This window comes from Lineus longissimus, chromosome 8, assembly GCF_910592395.1.
Source record: "Lineus longissimus chromosome 8, tnLinLong1.2, whole genome shotgun sequence".
In the NCBI taxonomy this organism is placed as follows: Eukaryota; Metazoa; Nemertea; class Pilidiophora; order Heteronemertea; family Lineidae; genus Lineus; species Lineus longissimus.
This window is the reverse complement of record NC_088315.1, coordinates 1,835,800-1,847,656: the sequence shown is the minus strand read 5'-3', so window position 1 is coordinate 1,847,656 and position 11,857 is coordinate 1,835,800.

Here is an 11,857-nt window from a genome sequence, read left to right as displayed (position 1 = left end):
TCACGAAAACTTCTCCTGGTATTGACACAAATCGAATGAACTCGTCAATTACATTTTTGAAGAGTGATAAAAGACAAAATTGGCAAAATATTTCCGACATACCTGCACGCACTTCGAACCAGCCGCCATTTTCGGAGTGAATGGGAGTGGCACACGTTGGTTCCTATGAAAGTTGGTAGATGTCGCCACCATTACGCCACCTGACGGTCCGGAATTTTCACTAAGCGGAGCAGGTGGTGTAACGTGGATTTTTATCACATGAAGCAATATCCCGCGAACAAGGATAAATGCTTAGGAATGGGCGTATCGTCCGACAATCGAAGTATGGTTCGGGCCACATATACCTGATTGAGTATATTGACCTATATTCCAACATCAGAAAGGTGTGCCGTCTGACCTCGCGTGGAAAAATCGAGCGAATAACAGATGACTTTTATTGCTAGGGACATTTCGTCATGTTACACTTATTACACAGACGCGACACCTGTCCATAGAACATACAACTAAACGTCTGAAAACAGATTGTGATTGTCTCTAGTCTCTTACCGACACACAAGCTACCTAAATGTGCTAGCATGCATGCATGTCGGTAGCTTGTCGATAGCGTGTCGGGAAGGAAATTCTATTGTGTATCCATTGTGGGTGAGGGAAAACAATTCTGGGCCACCCTGTAGTAGATGAACTTGTCACCCTGTTCAAAGACATCGGAGCGAAAGTGAAAAAACGAGGACATTTCTGTGTTCCACCGCAACGGGCCTGTCTATTTTATCGTCGCTCTATATTGTTACCTGCAGAAGTGACTTCCGGCCAATGAGACAGCAGTGCACAATATCTCCTCTAGATGTGCCCTCCCATTTATAGCTCGCCATATTGCCAGAGTGTGTACCAAGTCGTTGCTGGATGTGTCATCCCCCTTCACGATGCGTACTCTGCCTGATCTGGATGTGTACTCTCCCAAACGCAGTGCACAATCTTTCTACAGGGTGGACCTTGTCTCCACCCTTAGGAAAATTGGGTCTCATTTTCACATGGTGAATACGAGATCATTTTCATAAAGGGATTGCACGAAATCAGAACACCAGACCTGACGAGACAGCAGATACTGAGATAGGTAACAGCTACAACCATACCATAATATGCTGCCACAACCGACCTGATAGACAGGAGATGCTGGCAACAGACCTGATGAGATGCTGCCACCAACCAGACCTGGCGCCGAGATAACAAATGCTGTTACACCAGAGTCAAGGGCAGCACAATCAGATCCACACCTGATAATCCACCTCAAAACAGGCAATGAACGAGCTCGATTATCTAGCAAAGATCACTTCGGAGCAATCCCAATCCTCAACCGTTCATGTTTTGAAATATACTGACCCAGGTCAATAGGAAGGATGGAGGCCCAAGTCGGAGTGCCCTTTGGTGGCTTACTGAAGGCTTTGTTCACACCTGATCAGGACATAGGCACAACCATGGCAAACAAACAGAAACAAAAAGAAAAAGATGTCACAATCAGTTTGTCGCTACCGGGCCACTGGGAATTGGTCCTGGAGGAGAAAGTTTCGTAACAACGACCACGCTAATTACGATTTTCTGTATTTTTCGCTGTACAAGACGGTAAAGTTTTACGCTCCTGCATGAAAGGCATGCAAGATTGTTGAGCGGGCATGGGAGTAAAGTGATGTAAGTCATGTTGATGATATGTAGAGATATATATATACCTCTGATGAGGAGATTTTGGTTGTGATCAAAGGGGCAGCAATGCCAAGTGAATAATGGATGCTGCGTAACTTTTCCCGGTTTTTTTGGTCATGTGACCCTATCAAGTTAATTTACCCCTAAATATTGCTTTGTTGTAAGAAACATGATTGCTTACAATGTTCTATGTTATTGAAAGGGGGGCTAAACTTTAGAATCCCCGATTGGAAATGACGTAGTTTGATCGCATTCAACTATAAATCCATTGAACAGTGGTGCTTGGTTAGTCAACCGATGACCTTTTTTTGGGGTGTGATCGGGGATTGTAAACTCGTTCCAAAAGGGGTTGTTTCAAAATGGCCGAAATGTATTTTCGCAGGGTGTCTATTGTGAATTATCGCGCTTTTCCGATGTTGACTCCAATTTGACCTGAGTAATAGCTCTCGTCCGTGCGCATTAAATCTTTCCACGTGGAACAATGCACTATAGATTCATGCACTTGATTGGCATCACCTCGTGAAACCATCAGAGCTTCAATTCAATGCATCGTGACGTGACGACAGCCAACACTGTGTAAACGTTGTTCCCAATCAAGTGCATGAATTTAAGGTGTTTCCTGGACCTATGAGTATGATCTGCCCCTTGATGTCATGGTGCTGATATAAATTTTTCTGCCGTCAAGCTGATGGCAATTGATTACCCTCCAACTGTGATGATAAATGGAAATGGCGTTGCGTCTTAATAATAGCAGGGTGACTTGAACTCGGATCTTGGCGTGCACTCTTGTGGCGGGAAAGACATTGAAACTTTGTACACAGGACCCCCCCCAGGTCAGGTGACCTCTGACACTGAATTTTGGTCCGATCTGATTCTCGATTTGGCCAATGGCCAGGGGGCCTAGAAAGTGTGATATCTCTCTAAGTCTTATGATGAGTTAATCGTTTTCGGTAAAATCTTTATGGTAGGTTCTCCTACCAAGATTACATGGATACATCACATATCATAAAAGTTTCTGAATTGACCTAATTTTCGAGGTCACAGAGGTCAAATGGCATAAATTTGCCATTTGAGTGTAACATTAACAAGGGCACGTTTCTCAACCGCTAAAGCTATGCAGTTGAAATTTGGTACACATGACTCCCTACGTCATATACCTCTGACACCAAATTTTGGTCTGGTCTGATTCTAAACTTGGCCACCAGGGTTAAAATGTCAAAGTTAAAATCTAAAAAGTGCGATATCACACTTATAAGCTATCCAGTTAGTTCACCACTTTCTTCTACCAGTTTTCATTGCAAGAAACTGTTTGAGGAAAACTAGCAACTATACTGATTAACACCCTGTACAATTTCTATAGACCCAATCCATAATAATCAAATAAAAAGGTTATTCATTCATGGCTTATGGCCAATCCCATTACCAATCTGGCTTGGCCCATTACATCTGACACCTTTGTTTGGTCATCTAAGGCAACAACAGACTCTGTCAACCTTGAAAGAAAGTTTGGGCATATTACATAAAACCACTACCGGTCACATTTTATATCTTCCAATGCTTGGTTCAAGCATGCAGTGCAGGCAGAACATTCGTTCTGGCAGGGTGTACATGGTTCTTCCAAAAAGAACTATCTCCAATTTTGACTTATTTCAACATTCTGAAATAGAAAAATTGTTTGCGTTTAGCATCAAATGTTTTTAAAGGTGGGTATCACCATGACTGAATCTTGACATTATCTTGTTACATGCAAAAGAGATTTTGGAAGAAAACACAACTTTCCTCTGTTTTTTTGGCGAGAAAAGTGCATTACCTTATGACCCAACATGCAGTTTTCAATACCGACATCACTCAGACCTCTGAGAACAATTTTTACAACTTCTGAACAGATAGTTGGTTTGAGAGAGACGAAGGCAGTCAAACAGACATTGCACTTCAAATGGACCACATTTGAAGGTAGGCCAGCGGGTAATGACAAATCTGCAAAACATGAAAGTCTGGCGAAAGAAGAAAAAAAAATCGTCAAATGGCGAATGCTATAAAGGTTGCGAAGACTCTCAATTGTCAGTTCATAGAAAGCTAAAAACGTTACTTTTCAAGGTCACAGAGGTCAAAGTTGGAAAAAACAAAAAATGTGGCACGTTTTGTCATTGTTTTACATAGCAACTTCAAAACTTGGAAAAATGTATGACAGGAAGACCTTCTCCGGGGCACAAAATTTCAGCCCGATCCAACTTCAGATATTGCCACCAGGGGGCCTGACCCAAAATGGATCCAAGTGCTTAAACTCAAAAAAAGATCTAGGATGTACATATTTGATTACCTCAATATGACCTCCAAGCGCATGTCAAATTTTGGCACGGTCAGTTTTCAAATTTGACCACCAGGTGGCCGGACACGAAAGTAGGCCTAAAATTTGATAAAAGGTTACATTACTGTATGTGTTGGTTGTTATTCTGATTCCTCTTGTGTTAAGATCATGGACAACATGTCCTTATTCCAATACCTTAGTGGTTGCTGTGTCTGCCTAACCCTGACCCAAACCCACCTAAGCCTATTTTTCAAGGTCACAAAATAGCGTATGTTGGCTGATGTCTACAGGTGAGCACAATGGCCCTGGTCGCTCCATTATTTCTCCATTCTCCATTGGTGGTTGTGACAGTACATGGACAAGAGCATCTTCATAGTTCTCAGACAGTGGGAAAATCAATGAATATTTTGGCCCAACTGGCGTTCATTTGACTAAAACGGAGATACTCCTGGCTAAAGAAATGTGTTTTCGATAACATTTTTATGGTGACTACTCAGAGATACACAGATTTTTATCTGACCTCCTTCAAGGTCACAGAGGTCAAATGGGGTCAATTTACTTATTCTACTCTGGGTGTACATTGTATGTAGATATGCCACTCAAGAATTTCAAGAGATGAAAAACAATACACAAGAAAGAAAAAAGTGCATATACGCCTAGGGAAACCCTAAATGAGAATGAGAAATTTATTTCATCCATTATTTTTAGGTGCTAATCTCATGACATCTTATAGAATTGCTGTTATTACGTATCTGTGCCAATTTATCTTTACAGATGCTTCAAACCCTCTCTGCGATTGCAAAGTCAGAAGAATCTTGTATGATTTACAAGGGTATGTATACCATTAGGTTATGACATGCCTAATCCGTCAATAGAGTGCCAAATTGTCAAATGGCTAAATATACAGAAATTGTTTGCACAACATGACTCAACAACATCTATCATGTCTATGACATTCTGATTTGGGCCTGAGGGTCCTGTATCTCTCTTACAACATATTTTTAAAGGTTCAACAAGTCTAAAGGTCCCCTCTGAAAAGATATTCAAATTTATCACCACTGAATTATGTTCAGTGAAAGCGTGGACATTTTCGAATGAGCAGAATGGAGAGAGACCTTCCCTCTCAGAACCCTATTCATCAGACTTTTGCTGGTTCTAAGAAGGGGAAAACAGCTTGCTCAAATTATTTATGCAATCTGGCCACCTCACAACTTTTTCATGGTGTCCATTTCTTTGTCAGAACAGAAGAATCTCATCAATCTGGTCATGAGTCAGGAGGCCATGTTGGAAGCTGTAATGCAATCTGATTGGTTCCTCATGTGGATATACCATGAACTAGGTCACTTTTATTTCCATAGATACAAAGGAATAAGGTCAACCTCTGCCAAAGGAAGGCAAATCATGTAAAAAATAGAGAGGCATAATTCAACCACCATTTTTAGGAATTTAGTATAAGTAATGATTATACAGTACAAGCAGTGCTGTAATGACGCATTTGTGCCAATTTGTCATTTCAGATGACACAACCTTGTCCGCAATTGCATTCGAAGATTCTCGTTTGATTTCCAAGAAGAAGGGTAGGTATACTCCTCTGACGTGACCAATAGGGGTGTCACTGTCAAATTTGGTTATCTTTGGTAAAATAAACTTGTAACTTGACCCCCCACCGGGCCTCAAGGCAGTGAAAAAAATTACAGACTAATAATCTGCGAGATATATGGAAAAAGAATGAAACGAATTATTTTGGTGTAAAGAATGCAAATTATGGAACACGTCTAACTGTTATCCCCATTGCAACTTTATTATGTGCACTCTTCTAAGAGATCAAAGATATTAAAACTTTCAACTTGTTTATATTTTGCATATTCAAAATAAAACATTTTTATCCCAAGAAATGTTTATAAAATGCAGTAATATATTCGGTACATACATCATGTAGCCACTACTAAATCATATTTTGGTCATGTAATTAAAAGAAAATCAAATAAATTGACAGTGACACTTCTATCTTCTATATCTGCTAATCGGGCGGTTATTCAATAGTTGTAACCATAGTAAGATGTTGTGTTAGTGTGTGTGCGTGTGTGAGATGGGATTGAAAAAGGGTGTGGGAGGTCTTTGGGGAGGTGGGACTCTAGTCGCTGAGTGAGTGCTGGAAGTGTGACTGATCAATGTTGTGCTAGTTTTGTAGCTATTGTTGTTATTCTAGTTGTTAGAGTAGTTAAATTGTAGTTATCTAGCTATTATAGTTGTTAGAGTAGTTAGAGTAGTTATCTAGCTAGTATAGTTGTTATTCTTTTGGTTTCGTGTTTCCTGCTTATCATCTATTTCAACCTATTCAGCTTTCAGTTGTCCAGGCCAGGCCAGGAGACCGATGACGATGATAGATCGGGTTCGATTCAAGCTATACGCTTGGTGTATTTGGTTATCGTGACTGGCGACTTGAGTCTAACTCATCTCATGTCCAAAGCGCGGTGGCTGGGTCCCAGGCATGCTTGCCACTCTGTTCTGCGGTCCTCATCTAAGTTTCGACGGTGATGACATGGACTTAGGTTCAGGGTACGTGTTCCCCTTGAGTCATCGTGGTTGATTGATGCGGGCAATAAGAGTTGCGTGTCGCTAGTCATTCAATTGGTCCCCTTGTTTTAGAGTGTTGGCGGGATAAGTCTTACGAATGTTAACAATAGTAAGCAATAGCTGGCCAGCGATCCCCTACCTGATCTCGAGGGGGATGGAATGACTGGGGTTCGAGGCCTGTTGTTAGCCTGCGGAATTTCGTCGGACGAAATGTCAGGCGTGTCCGTGTGGTACTTGTGCTAAACCAGTTTAGTGCTATGACGAAGACATTGGGCTCTTTGGATAACAACAGTGTCCTTAACCTCCTTGTGCTTCACAAAACTTATATACACCCGCTGAAATTGACAAGACGGCGATGAAGAAGGAGAGCCGGCCTCCAGCTCGAGAGCCGAGAAGACACTGGATGGACCGCAAGGATATGTTGCTGCCAATGTTGGAGCCATACAGGGTAAGCATCACTTAGTCCTCAGTTACATCTGGGTTAAAAGAAACATTACAAAGATGTTAAAATAACTCCTAAAAAAGTATCAACCTGATGTACAATTTCAACTGTCATACGATTTGGTTGCCACACACAATTCTGTTCATACAGTTTTGAAACCGCTTCAACGAAGTCTATTGGCAGAGGGCATGCACACTAGCCTGTTCCTGTGTTGATTATCTTCTAATTACAACAAGGGGCAGGGACATTCATCCGCGAAAGGCACGTTACTACAATACGTGGCAAGAGTTGCACTTTTCAAATCGAATTGCATGCACATTAGGCCAAGTGTGGTGCAGCCGTTTCGAAACTGGTGTAGCCAATTTTTATACCAGAAAGTGCTCTCTGCAAAGCAGTTTTAAATCGGATTCAGTGTGAACACAGCATGCAGTAGAAACACTCAGAAATGAGATAAACCCCTCAACAAAAAAATGATTCTTTTTAGGCAGCCCGAGCCAACATTGTACAAGGGCCACAAGGTCCAGGGCCAGGACAAGGGATGCAAGGACAAGGGATGCAAGGAGAAGGGACAGAAGAACTAGGGACACAAAGACGATGTTGCAGTCTACAGGGTGAGCATCACTTAGTCCTGGTTGATATTATATACTCATGAAACAAACTTCATAACTGTCCAACCAGCAGTTTAGAAGAGCAAAAAATCATTTTTCATGTCGCCGAACCCGCACCCTGGTGGCCAAGTCATGAAGTTTTATCCCCGTGTGAGACCACCTGAACAAGAGTGCTCAAGTAACAGCAAAATGGGCAACTTGACCTCGATGATCTTGATTAGTTGGACAAATCATGAGTTAGATTTCTGTTAACCCTCTACCCCCTTATTATGACTGAAAACTGAAGACTCTGTCTTCAACAAATGAAATTGGCCAGGAATCATGAAGATTATGCCTGCCAAAGAGTGGCTGATCAGCATTTTTCACAAGAAAATACTGTCAACCAAAGACACTTCATAAAATGAATTGGCCGGGATCATTGTGCTCACCTGTCGTCGACATGGAACAAAAATGGACTCAGACATGATGGGTGCTTTTGACTTCATTGATGTATTTTTAACCTTTGTCCTCTGGTGGCCACATTTGGAATCCCCAACCTCTGGGGGTGATGAGTGCCAACAGTATAAAAAGATAAAGGAGAAGTTAGTGCCATCTGAAATAAAATTTACTCCGTAGATCTCTACCCCCCTGATTGACCAAAATTGGCCTGAAATTGAAAGGCGCTGGAATAATGATGGTTGGCTCACCAGTAGGGTGAGTCGACACAACAGTGCAGTGTCTGTGGTCGTGTCCTATTTCAAACAGTGGCACATTTTTCAACTGCTAGAGCTATCAACTTGGAACTGTGTACACATTGACTCCATGGTCAGATGACCTCGGACACTGAATTTCAGTCTGATCTGATTCATGACTTGGCAACCAGAGTGTCTGGGTTTGAGAAAGAATGCCTAAACCAGTACTACACCAGTACACTCCACAGAGAGAGGGGCCAATCGAAATGTTGCTCCAAGAATAGCTTGTCAACCGAGGTCGACTCCACTTGGCAAAGCACAAATAACAGAAAATTTAGAGCACTTTCATTAAAAACATTGAAGTCAGAAAGTTTGGCAAAAACAAAACTTGACACTGAAAGTGATGACCATCTCCCCAAATGAATAACAAATATTTAGTTTCTTTTGGCTTCAATCGATGTAGAGATTACCCTGTATTAAATTAATTTTTTCCCTGTTTTCTAGGCTATGCAGATGACTGGAGATGATGGCTGTTGAGTTGACCCAATGACTTCCACCACGATCTACGATGCCTTCTGAAGCAATAACGACTCTCAAAGACCCGGAAAACAACAGATGTCAAAACTTCGCCCCATGATAAGATGCCTTCATACCCATCCATCGACAATTTGGGAAGACAGCCTAATTGACCTTCATGGGGATCTTCCTGGCAGATGTTGTATGAGGAAGGATTCAATGCGTATACAGTAAGATAAAGTGGTGTACTTTAAATTCAATATTATGAAACGCCCTAAAGCTGTTTACCAGTGAAAAGATATTTCCTTTGCTCTGGGCTGTGTATAATGGCATTCTGAAGATTGTGTCTGAAAAAAAGGCTGAGCTAATCTTCATTGCATTCCTGTAATTGGGCATTACTGAACTAAAACATCTTGAAAAAGCATGGTCAAAAATGTCTTTGGACAGACAAGCAGTCCATGCTGACACAATGAGTTTAGGAACTGAGCTGGGGTTGAAGGTACATTGCCCTGCATTGTAGTTCTATCAAAATGGCTCAAGTCTTTAATCTTGGTAAACAATGGATTGACCTTGATATTTTGTTTTCCAGCCATGCTTGAATGAGGGTCTGGGAGTCGGATAGATTCAGTGGATGGAATCTTCTCGCTCAGGGATATCGGCAGTGGACACTTACATCGTGTGTCTTTCGAATAGACTTTAATGAAAATCGAAATGATGCTCTAAGGGGACTCTGATGACTCTACCGACATAGAGCCCTTCTCATCATGTAATGTGACGCCATATCCAGCAGCCCTCATGGAGCCAGCTCATCTCTTACATATGGAAGGATGCCATCTCATACGGTAATAATATAAAATAATCTATTTCTAATTTCTATGTCATTGCTTTGGTGTAGGCTTTAGCCTTATTTAGGGATTGTGAAAAACACTGTAAAAGAGAAAACTTCTTAGATTAATCAGACCTCTGATATTGAGAAGTGTGCAGCTTATATATGACCTCAAGGAGGGACAGATTTGTGTCTGTTGCTGATCTGAGCAGTGCTGAAAGTCCTGATGATATTTTTGGAAACTTACCAACTGCAATTAATTTTAGGGCAACTCATTGAGTAACCCATGCATTGGGGCTGAGACTGCATACAATTCCCCAATCTACAAATCTAATCATAAGTTTGCGTTAGCGCACATGTTACGTATAAAATATTGACTCTAGAAAGGCAAGTTTTCACAGTACGGTAACGAAATGGATGTCAATAAAGTTGGTGCTTTATCATTTCTGTACAATCTTAACCTCACTATTGTGGAAATTAATGCGTTCCAGTGGTGCACCATATATTTTGCTGATGATGGTGTGCACCTACAAATATAATATTATGTTGTCTGTTTGTTTTTCAGGAGATGAGCCATCCCACAGAAGGGAGGATGTTGCTGAGCCAGCGCATCTCTACCATGCTCCCGTTGCTGTCAAGGAGGTTTTGATTTTTGTCACCGTAGGCCTTGCACTTTTATTGCAATATCTGATTGAAAGGTGATTTGATAAAAATTCTGGTATTTTATTTTCTGATTACGAGAAGGCAATTATTTACCTTCTTTCGGGCAATGACAATCTCTTGCCATGGCTCAAAATCTTATACATTTAAAGAAGAGTTTAGAAAATGGGGGGAGGGTGTGATAAGGTAACCACAAGCTCAGAAATTATTTTCAAGCAAGATTAATAAGAAAAATCTAAATTTGGAGGGGATGTTCTGGCTAACAGGACAGCCAACAGGGTAAGTTGATACCCAAACAAAACATTCGCAATTGCGTAGGGAACATTGGGACCCTACCGACTGCTTCAGATTTGTTTCAAGCAAAAAAGATCTTTCTGCTTAAAAAATCACCGAATTCATCAGATATTGTATTTGCTCATGTCCATCACATGAGACATGGGGTTCACATGACATCTGCTTTGCTCTGACCCCAGGCAAAGCAAATGAACATGTGTGTCTTGATGGAACTGTAGGCCTTTTTACTGTTTCCTGATCTCTTCAGTACCACAGAATCCACCAGCATTTAAACACCACCTGGGCCCAGGCGCCAAAGATCCTTCGTATCATTGGCTGGCTCAGTTGCTCAGTGTCTTTACCTTCATACTTGAGACAACTGACCAACAACACAAATCCAGTGAATTTATATTTCCTTGTCACTTTTTAATCAATACCCGTGAACAAAAAAATCACGGGATGCAAAACATCTTTTCACGAATTTAACTGATAAGCTTTGTCAATAAAACTATTGTTTTATTGAAACTTATCAGAATAAGACTGGTTCTTGATCCTACCTATAGCGGTCTCACAGGAAAGAATCTTAGTCTTTTCCTTTGTTTCGATTCAAGAAGACTCTCATTGCAAGAGCATAATTATCATGTTCTGCAGGTTATGAAAGATATCATTTTGCCCCATCAAGAACATTTTTATTGGATTTGGTACTGAATGATTTGAGAAAAGTGTAACGTCAATATGTAAGACGTTTTATATTGCCATATATGTATGTAATTATATTTGTAATGCATGTAAATCTTGTAAGTAAAATAAAAGAGATCCAAGACTCAACTTGCAAAAAAACCTGGCAGACCAACATCAAGTCTTGCCAGGTCAAAGCTAACCTGCCAGACCAACATCCAGTCTTGCCAGGTCAAGCTACCTCTTTTGTCATGCAAATACATGTCACCTCTGCTCCTTTTGTCATGCTAATTGGCAGCCTCTGTCCAGTTCCTGGCCATGAGAAATATGGTTCTTTTGTTATTCAAATTGGGCCCTAAACCTGTTTAGTCATGAATTAATGAGAGCAGTGACCTAACCTATTGTTCACTGAAATGGCTCATCTTAAGTCATACACAATAGGTTTTAATACAAGTACAACAGCTAAAACTTGTAGAGAATGTATACAGACATGATGAATGCATGCAGAGGTTAAGTGCCAGCTCATTGTTGGAATTGTTGAGTCCTCCAGTGTAAGATCTCCATTTAGCAGTGTCTCTTTTGGACATTTTAAAGGGGGAGAAC